Here is a 10106-nt window from a genome sequence, read left to right as displayed (position 1 = left end):
CTTCACGTAGGAGTGAAGACTACCATCAATCAATCTCAGATTCGCATAAAACTGTTTTACCAACCCTGGGTAAACCATTTTGTGAATGAGGAGCAATGGACCATTTGAGATTGTCAAACAGAGGATGCAAATCAATCCCTTTGGAGGCCAGAGAATCAAGATTCACCAAGTATGAGGGACACAGATGCCGTTTTTCCAAAACCTCTTTGTGGAATTCATAGAATGCACATGTAGAAAACCTTGAAGGATCAAAATGAGAATGTGGCTTATGAAATTTGTTCTTGAAATCCATTGATCCAAGGTTTGCGGGTTCTCGGGTCTCATGAAGCACGAAACCTTTGGTTTTCTGAGAGCTTTTTCCAGACGCATGAGGGGTGAACTTCTTCGGTGGTGATGGAGGAGGTGATGTATGAGATTCCTCTTCCTCTTCCTCTATGCTTGGTTCCTTGTTCTTGTCATTTTTTCTCTTTCCAGAAGATTTCTGGGCTATAACTTTGCGCCTCATTGATTCGGTTTTCTTGGTGGGAGGTGAAGGAGAAGATGAAGAAGTGGAGTGAATGTGTATGTGTATATGTGTTTGGGGAGTGGAAGGCTTTTGAGAGAGACGAATTCTTTCACTCTTCCTTGGTGCTGTTTTCTTTTTCATTATGAGAAAGATGAATGGTGATGGAAGTTGGAGAGAGAGAGGTGGTCGAATGGTGAGGTGAGTGGAGGGAGGTTAGAGGGACATTAAATGCTGATTGGAAAGAGATAGTGGAGGGAGTTATTAACCATTAAAAGCGCGGTTATTAACCAGGGAAGTTTCAAAAAAAAAAAAACTGAAAAGGAGTTTCCTTGAATCAAGGGATTAGTTGGAAGGAAAGATTTGATTTGACAACATGCTTCTTCTAACAAGATTTGATAAGACAACCAAGAGATTTTGTGATTTTATTTTTCAAAAAAATGAGGAACTAACAAAACTGCCATGGTGGGGTCAAAGATATTTGGTAGGGCCCATGAAAATTGAATTTTGCGTTGCCTCCCCCTTGATTATAGCTCTTCCATCATGCCCTCATTTTTATCTCGTCCAAACCTACGAGACAAAACTGAACAGAGTCAAATATTCACAAGTTATCAATAGAACTTAAATCAAACATTCCCAAACTTTTTCTCAAGGTGCAGAATCTGTCTTCACAGAGGGGTTTTGTAAAAATATCAGCAATTTGGTCTTCAGATTTTACAAATTGAATATCAATAGTACCCTTTTGCACATGCTCTCTAATAAAATGATATTTTATCTCAATGTGCTTGGTTCTTGAGTGCAGAACAGGATTTTTTGAAATTTTTATAGCACTCATATTATCACAAAATAAGGGTATACTATTGATTTTTAATTTGTAATCTTCCAATTGTGTTTTTAACCAAATTAATTGAGAGCAACATGCGGATGCGGAAATGTATTCTGCTTCAGCCATGGATAAAGCTACTGTGGCTTGCTTCTTGCTTGACCACATGTTGAGTAAGCTTCCAAGGAAGCAACACATGCCGGATGTGCTCCGTCTATCCACTCTATCTCCCGCATAATCTGCATCACAAAATCCTACTGCACAAAAGTCATCAGATTTAGGATACCATAATCCAAAATTATAAGTCCCCTTAATGTATCTAATGATGCGTTTAACAACCGTAAGATGAGATTCTTTTGGATGAGATTGAAACCTTGAGCATACACCCACACTTTGGACAATATCCGGTCTAGAGGAGGTAAGGTACATAAGTGAACCTATCATTCCTCTATACCTTGTTTCATCCACATCTTGGCCATCATCATCCTTTTCAAGTTTTGTGTTAGGATGCATTGGTGTACCCATTGGTTTGGAATTTTCTAGGCCAAACTTTTTGATAAGTTCTTTTGCATACTTTCCTTGGTGAATAAAAGTACCACTAGGAGTTTGTTAGATTTGGAGGCCAAGAAAGAAAGTTAGCTCTCCCATTAAACTCATTTCAAACTCACTAGTCATAAGTTTTCCAAACTCTTCACACAAGGATACATTGGCCGATCCAAGTACAATGTCATCAACATAAACTTGAACAAGGAGTATATCATCATTAGATGCTTTAATAAATAAAGTAGTGTCGGTGGTACTCCTTTGAAATTGATTTTCCAACAAGAAGGCACTAAGCCTTTCATAACAAGCTCTTGGAGCTTGTCTAAGACCATAAAGAGCCTTAGATAGTTTGAAGACATGATTTGGGAAATCTTTATGTTCAAAACTGGGGTTTGAGCCACATACACTTCTCTATCAATAAAGCCATTAAGGAAAGCACATTTAACATCCATTTGAAACATTTTGAAACCTTTATGGGCTGCATAGGCAAGAAGCAACCTAATTGCTTCCATTCTAGCTACCGGAGCAAAAGACTCATCAAAATCTATACCCTCTTATTGATCATAACCTTGGGCCACTAATCTAGCTTTGTTACGAACAACTTGTCCATCCTCACCAAGTTTATTTTTAAATACCCACTTAGTACCCGTAACTTTCTTACCATCCGGATGAGGTACTAGTGTCCAAACCTCATTCTTGTCGAATTGAGCAAGCTCTTCTTGCATTGCTTTGACCCAAGATGGATCTTCAAGAGCTTTTTTGACATTGTTGGGCTCCATTTGAGACAAGAGGGCAAAATTGCTTGGTTCGGATTGCCTTTTGGTGGAGGATCTTGTTGTTACTCCTTGAGAGGGATCACCAATTATGAAGTCATGAGGATAACCCCTCATAGACTTCCATTCTCTAGGCTTCCGAAGTGGTGTTGAGCTTTGATGAGTTTCTGGTGGTCTCACTGTTTCAGTTTCTCGTGTCTGCTCAGGAGATAAAATGGAAATATCTCCTCCAATCTGACGAGACAAAACTGAACTGGCAGATTCTTCGTTTTGAGCAGATTTGGGATTTTCTTTAATTGTTCCAGCCTCTTCACCATCTGAATCATTATCTATCACAGCACTGGGAATTAAGTTAGAATCACAAAAGGTAACATGTATGGATTCCTCTATAGTTCTATGTTCCTTGAGATAAACTCTATAGGCCTCGCTTGTGGTGGAATATCCAACAAACATTCCTTCATAAGATTTTGGATCAAATTTTCCAAGGTTTTCTCTATTATTAAGTACAAAGCATTTGCATCAAAAAACATGAAAGTACTTAAGATTTGGAGGGGTTCCTTTCCATAGCTCATAAGGGGTCTTCTTCAACCCTTTTCTAATGATTGTCCTATTCAAAATGTAACAAGCTGTATTCACAGCTTTAGCCCATAAAAATTTAGGAATCTCATTCTCACAAAGCATAGCCCTAGTCATCTCTTGAAGGCTCCTATTCCTTCTTTCAACCACCCCATTTTGTTGGGGGGTTCTAGGGCATGAAAAGTTATGAGAAATTCCTAAATCATCACAGAATTTTTCAAAGTCTTGGTTTTCAAATTCTCTTCCGTGATCACTTCTTAAATGGGCAATTGTTAAATCCTTTTCATTTTGAATTTTCTTGCAAAGAGTGGAGAAGGCATGAAAAGCATCATTTTTATGAGCAAGAAAAAGTACCCAACCAAATCTAGAGTATTCATCTACCACCACAAGACCATAGTGTTTACCTCCTAAACTTTGAGTTCTTGTTGGTCCAAAAAGATCAATATGTAACATCTCTAATGGCCTTTTGGTTGAGATTCCATCTTTAGGTTTAAAGGTGGATTTTACTTGTTTGCCCAATTGGCAAGCATCACAAGTAAGATCCTTATCAAATTTGATGTTTGGAATTCCTCTAACAAGATTTTTCTTAACAAGCTTAGAAATTTGGTACATGCTTGCATGACCCAACTTTCTATGCCATAGCCATTTTTTAGATTCAAGAGATGTAAAGCATGTCACATTTTGTTCTTTTAGGTCCTCAAGAGTCAATCCATACACATTATTGCATTTTTTAGCTTTAAATAAAATATCCCCAGTTTTCTCACAAACAACTAAACAAACAAACTTCCTAAAAATAACCTCAAAGCCTAAATCACACAATTGGCTAACACTAAGTAAATTATGTTTCAAACCATGTACAAGAAGAACATCATTTATACAAGATGAAAAATTTTTACCAACTTTCCCAACAGCCACTATTTTTCTTTTTGCATCATCACCGAAAGTGACAAGTCCTCCATCATATTCATCAAGCTTTATGAAGAAGGTTGTCTTTCCGATCATATGCCTAGAGCATCCGCTATCCATATACCACATATTTTCTTTCCGTTTGGATGCTAGGCACACCTACAAAACAAGCTTAAGTGACCTTAGGTATCCAAATTTTCTTGGATCTTTTCACGTTAAACCATCTCTTATGTCCTAAGCCATTGTAATCAAAAACAACTTTACAAACTTTATCACCAATCATTCTTTCACCAAAAAAATATTGAATAGGAAAGTGTCCATTTCGATTGCATAGTCTACAAAATCTTGGAGTTGCTGTTTTGTTAAAGTAAGTGGGATCTTGAAATCTTATATCATTAGAGGATGAAGCAAAGTTTTCAAAATGAGATTTTTCAGCAGATTTATAAAACCCCAACCCAGCCTTATCATAAAGAGGTTTTTGACTAGCCAAGATTTGATTCAGATTTTCAGAACTTTGGGTGAACTTGGCTAAGTCTTCCTTAAGCCTCTTAACCTCTTTAAGCAACTCTTCATTTCTTTTAAAACAGTCTACATATGCAAAAACGGAATGATCACTTTCACAGCTCTTAATTTGGGCTTTTAACTGCTTATTTTCTTCAACAAGATCACAGGCAGTTTCGGCCTCCCTCACTTTTTCTTTAAGAAAACTGTTTTCAGCTTTAAGAATGGTGATTTGTTATTCAAGTTCTTGATTTTCCAGCAGAAAGCATCTTATTTTTTCAGAAAGGTGGTCTATCATAAGATGAAGATCTTCAGTGTTAGGGTTATGAAAGACTACCTGATCTATGTGATCTGCCATGAGACAAGGTTGTGACTTGGTCTCGGATTCTTCATCATCATCATCCGAGTCATTTTCCAAATCTTCCTATGAAGCCATCAGTCCCTTCTTCTTTCCTCTTTTTGGCTTCTCTTCCTTCTTTAACTTAGGACAATCAGATTTGAAATGCCCAATTTCCTTGCAGTTGTAACAAGTTACTTTGCTAAGGTCTTTCTTCATTTTCCTTGAGCTGCTGCCTTTGCCTTTGAGCTTCATCATTTTCCTGAATTTTTTTGCAAACAACACAAATTCATTTTCAAATGAGTTATCACTAGATTCATCATCCAGAGGGTTAGTGACAGAAGAAAAAGCTATTCCTTTCTTTTTTGAATCTTTTTTCAAGTAGGTGTTTTCAAAAGCAAGTAAATTTCCTCTCAAATCATCATAAGTCATAGAGTCAAGACCACTACTCTCAGAGATAATTAAAGCTTTTGTTTTCCACTCTTTTGTGAGACATCTCAACTCTCTTCTCACTAGCACAGATTCAGGATACTTGATTTCCATAGCATCCAAGCCAACAATAATGGTGTTGAAGCGTTCAAACATCTCATCGATGGATTCTCCTTCCTTCATTGCAAACATTTTGTATTCTCAGTTCAACATATCAATCCTGGTCTTTTTCACAATGGTTGTTCCTTCATGAGTGACTAGGAGTTTATCCCAGATTTCCTTTGCTGTTGTGCAACGTGATACCCGTCGGTACTCCTCAAAGCTGATAACAAAGTTGAGCAGATTGATGGCCTTGACGTTGAGCTCCACCTTTTTTCTATCTTCATCCGTCCAACTTGCTTCTGGTTTAAGAGAAACAACTCCTTCGGCACTTGTAACAGTTGGATATTGAGGCCCTTCCAGGATGATCTTCCAAAGTCTGTAATCCACTACTTGTACAAATATCTTCATCCTCTCCTTCCAATAGGTATAATTTTTCTCATTGAAAAGAGGAGGTCTGTTGCTTGATTGTCCTTCGGTCAGATTGTAGGACACCACATTTGAGCCACTGTTTTCTGCCATGAGGATTTTTACTCCAAGCTGCAAAGCTTGATCTCTTTGAGACCAAGCTCTGATACCAATTGATGGTTATCAGTGGCTAAGAGAAGGGGGGTTGAATCTTAGCCCCTTTTTGCTTGAAAATACTTGCTAACCTTTGAAACCAATTTTGGAAACTTTTTGTCTTTTATCTCGTAACTAGCCACGAGATTTTTTCTTTTGTCTCGTCCTCAGCCACGAAATTTTTCTTTTTGTCTCGTCACTTGACACGAGATATTTTTGGTTTTTGCTCCTGTGCAGTAGAAACAGAAATGGAGTAGAGAAAAGAGAAAATTACACCCAGATATATCCTGGTTCAGCTGCTAAGTGCAGTGCAGCCTACATCCAGTCTCCATCACAAACATGATGGAATTTCACTATAATCTTTCTTATTACAAACTGTAAAGTGCTAACCCAACTTACAAGGGGATTCCCACAGAATCATGAAACACAACATAGATGAACAAAGGAACTCTAAAGACATCTATGACTTTTTTTTTTAATTTTACACTCTCTGCCTTTTTCCGCTCTATGGCTTTTTCATACAAACCTCACTGTTTGCCTTTTTCCATGAGACTCAAGACATGACAAAATTAAACAGAAAAATTACAAAACAGAATATATTGAAGGAGAAGAGAAAACTGTTAGCTCAGGTAGCTCTGAGAACACTGTGCCTTGCACTCTCAAACTTTCTCCTTGCTTCAAACCGTGGCTGTTCTCCCTTTTTATAGAAGAGGGAAGCCTCCACCTTTGAAGCCAAAAACCGAGCCAACTTCTTCTTCTCCAAGAAATAGAACCGGTTTGGCCACACAGAGAGAGAGAGAAGAGATAACCATGCAAAACCCAACATGTAATTACCTCTAGTCCTTCCTTAGTCACCACTCTTCATCAATACGAGCGCCCCATCCTTGGCTTGCTCTCCAAGATGGATTTCTGGCCCTTGATGCTTCATGATGATGATAGCTTCATCTGCTCCAATCTCTGCCTCCTCCATCACTTCGCCACTCTAGCTACTCTCTGTGGTGGTTAAGCAGAATCAGAGACAAGCCATCTCTCCAAGATCTTCTTCCTTGCTGGTCGAATCTTCTTTATCCATTTTTGGTATGGAGAAGCCAAGATCTCATCACAGAATCTTACTACAAGTGATAAGAATCTCAGCCACTACATTTTTTATGTTTTCTTGCCATCATTGTGATGGCCTTTTGGCGTGCCTTTTCTTCTTTTCGGTAGCTCAATGTAGCTTCCATGGTTTGCTGGGTATTGTCCGAAAAGAGAAGAAAGAAAGAATGAATGAGAGAGAAGAAACAAATGAAAGAAAAGTAATTAAATGAAGTTAAACAATTAAGTAGAAAAAGTTGCTTTTACTTCCCTTGCTTGAGTGGCGTGCTGCACAAAGTAAATCAATCATGTCACTCATAATCTCTCTCATAGTTCCCATGCAATTAATGAAAATTGAGTGAATTTAAAATCCATCATGTGGCAAGCTTTGAGATCCGTTAGAAGATAAGGCAAATGATAACATTTGCTTTCCTGATGAATTATTTTCGGATCAAGCATGAGAAACAATTTTGGGCTTAGAGCATTGAAACTCATTCTGGCCCAAGTAACATAACAATCAATTCAGCCTTATAACATAAGAAACATTAATCAAGGCTGAGTGTAATTTTGATTTGGGCTTGCCCTAGAATTCCTTTTATTTTTGGTCCAATTAAACAAAACATGGTTTCAGCCATTATGATCACAATAATTTGGCATCAAGGCTGAATGAGAATTATTCCAATGGGCTTGCTTAAATATTATTCTGTTCGGCCCATAAAAAATTCTGCACAGCAAAATTATTATAATTAACATACTTTAATCAAAAATAATTTAATAATTTTGCTGTTAATAATGTTTGATCATCATCAATTTAAATTAGAGTTTTCCAAACTCATCATAGTCACACATAGAGAACAATTATGACAAGTAGCACAATTAGTAGTTAAATAGATTATTAATTAAGCAAGCCAAGTAATTATGCATTCCCAAAAAATTATGAACAAATGCATATGATGCATGCCTGTTGATGCGTGAGCATCTTTCCTATTTTAGCCACTATGGATGCTATTTTGAGTTTTGTGCAATTTTATTTAATTTAGATAGTATTCGGATGGATTTGATGAAGTTTCTGCAGAGAAAGAGAAGAAGCCAAGGAGATGACCAGCGAATACCGACACGGACGCATGGCTCACGCAACCGCGCGAAATGGAGAAAATCGCAATGATGCGATCGCGTGCCTGACGCGAATGCATGGACTGGAATCTGCACAAATGACGCGAACGCGTGGATGACGCGGACGCGTCACATGAGCGATCTGCAGAATTGACAGAAAACGCTGGGGACAATTTCTGGGCTGTTTTAACTCAGTTTTCAGCCCAGAAAACATAGATTAGAAGCTGCAGAATGGACAAATCAAGTGGTCTCCACCCATCAGTTGAAGACTTGTTAATTAATTCGAATTTAAATTCAAATCTTAAATTAGGAAAAGATATTATTTTAAGTTTAATTTTAAATATTAGATTTTAAATTTATTATGATTAGTTATAAAAAGAGATCTGATGCCATCAGATTGGAACGCTGTACATTTTACCAGAATCCTAGTTTTCTTCTCTGAACTATGAGCAACTAATCCTTCATTGTTAAGGTTAGGAGCTCTGTCTATTTCTATGGATTAATTTTATTGCTTTTTCTATTTTAATTCATGTATGGATTTATAATTTAAGAATTGTTTTCGCTCTTTATCTTATGAATTTGGGTGGAACGGAAGTATGACCCTCTTTCTAATTGAGTTCTTGTAAAACTTGGAAAAGCTCTTTACTTGAATAACAGCTTGAAAACAATTTCTCCTAAATTTTAATTATCTGAATTTAACAGGATACGTGACATATAATCCTTTTACTTCTTGGATAATTAGAGTTTTTGTGGCATATAAACTAGAAATTGATTATCACCCTCTAATTGGAATTAATTGATCAAGGAATTGGCAGTTAATGAATTTTAGAGGAGACTAAGAAGGTCTAAGGAATTAGGGTCTAGTCACATACAGTTTGCCATAAATTAAATCCTGCATAATTAAATTAGTTAGTAAGAAAAGTTAATCCTGAAAAATAGATAACTCTGAAACCTTAACTATTTTCTCCATATTTTCTTCCCAATTTATTTACTTTACTATTTTAATTTCTGCACGATTGAATATTCAAATACTCTTTTCTGTTTGTCTAACTAATCCTATCAAATACTATTGTTGCTTAATCCATCAATCCTCGTGGGATCGACCCTTACTCACGTAAGGTATTACTTGGTACGACCTGGTGCACTTGCCGGTTAGTAAGTGTAGTTAGAAATTCCGCACCAAGTTTTTGGCACCGTTGCCGGGGATTGACAGTGATTAACAACTATTCGTTGTTTGATTGCTTAGATTAGATAATTTTTTATATATATATTTTTTCTATTATTATTAATTTTTATTTTGCATTTTTTCTTATGTTATTTTTTTCTTTTCTTTACGTTACTTTTTTTTCTTTTCCCTTTTGTTTACGTTATTTTTTTCTCTGTTCCTTTTAGTTTACATTCCCCCTCCCCTTTATACCGTACCTTTGTTTTTTTACTTTTATTAAAAAAAAAGAATATATATAAAATTTAAGAAAAAATATTTAAATAAATAAAATAGCACTAAAATTTATTTTTAATTTCAGAATTTAAGTTTCGTGTTACACAGTGAATTTTATTTTAAATTTTTCTGTTTATTTTTCCTTTTAAATTTTCGAATTTTTGTATTTTTATTTTATTTTTTTTACACAGGTTACCTCACAGGGACTTCTGTGCACTCTAACGTAGAGAGTCCCATTTTTTCTTGTTTTCTGCTTGTGTATGCGCAGGAATAGAGACAAAGAACATCTCTTAGACTTTGATCCTGAACCTGAAAGAACTTTGAGGCGGCGTTTACAACAAGCAAGACTTTACAAAGCTGCAATGTCCACTATGGATAATAATAATGCTGTTAATGCAAATGTGGCAAATTCGAATGGGGATGAGCAACAA

Source organism: Arachis hypogaea, chromosome 13 (assembly GCF_003086295.3).
Source record: "Arachis hypogaea cultivar Tifrunner chromosome 13, arahy.Tifrunner.gnm2.J5K5, whole genome shotgun sequence".
In the NCBI taxonomy this organism is placed as follows: Eukaryota; Viridiplantae; Streptophyta; class Magnoliopsida; order Fabales; family Fabaceae; genus Arachis; species Arachis hypogaea.
The sequence above is the reverse complement of the archived record's forward strand: the minus strand, read 5'-3'. Positions refer to the sequence as shown.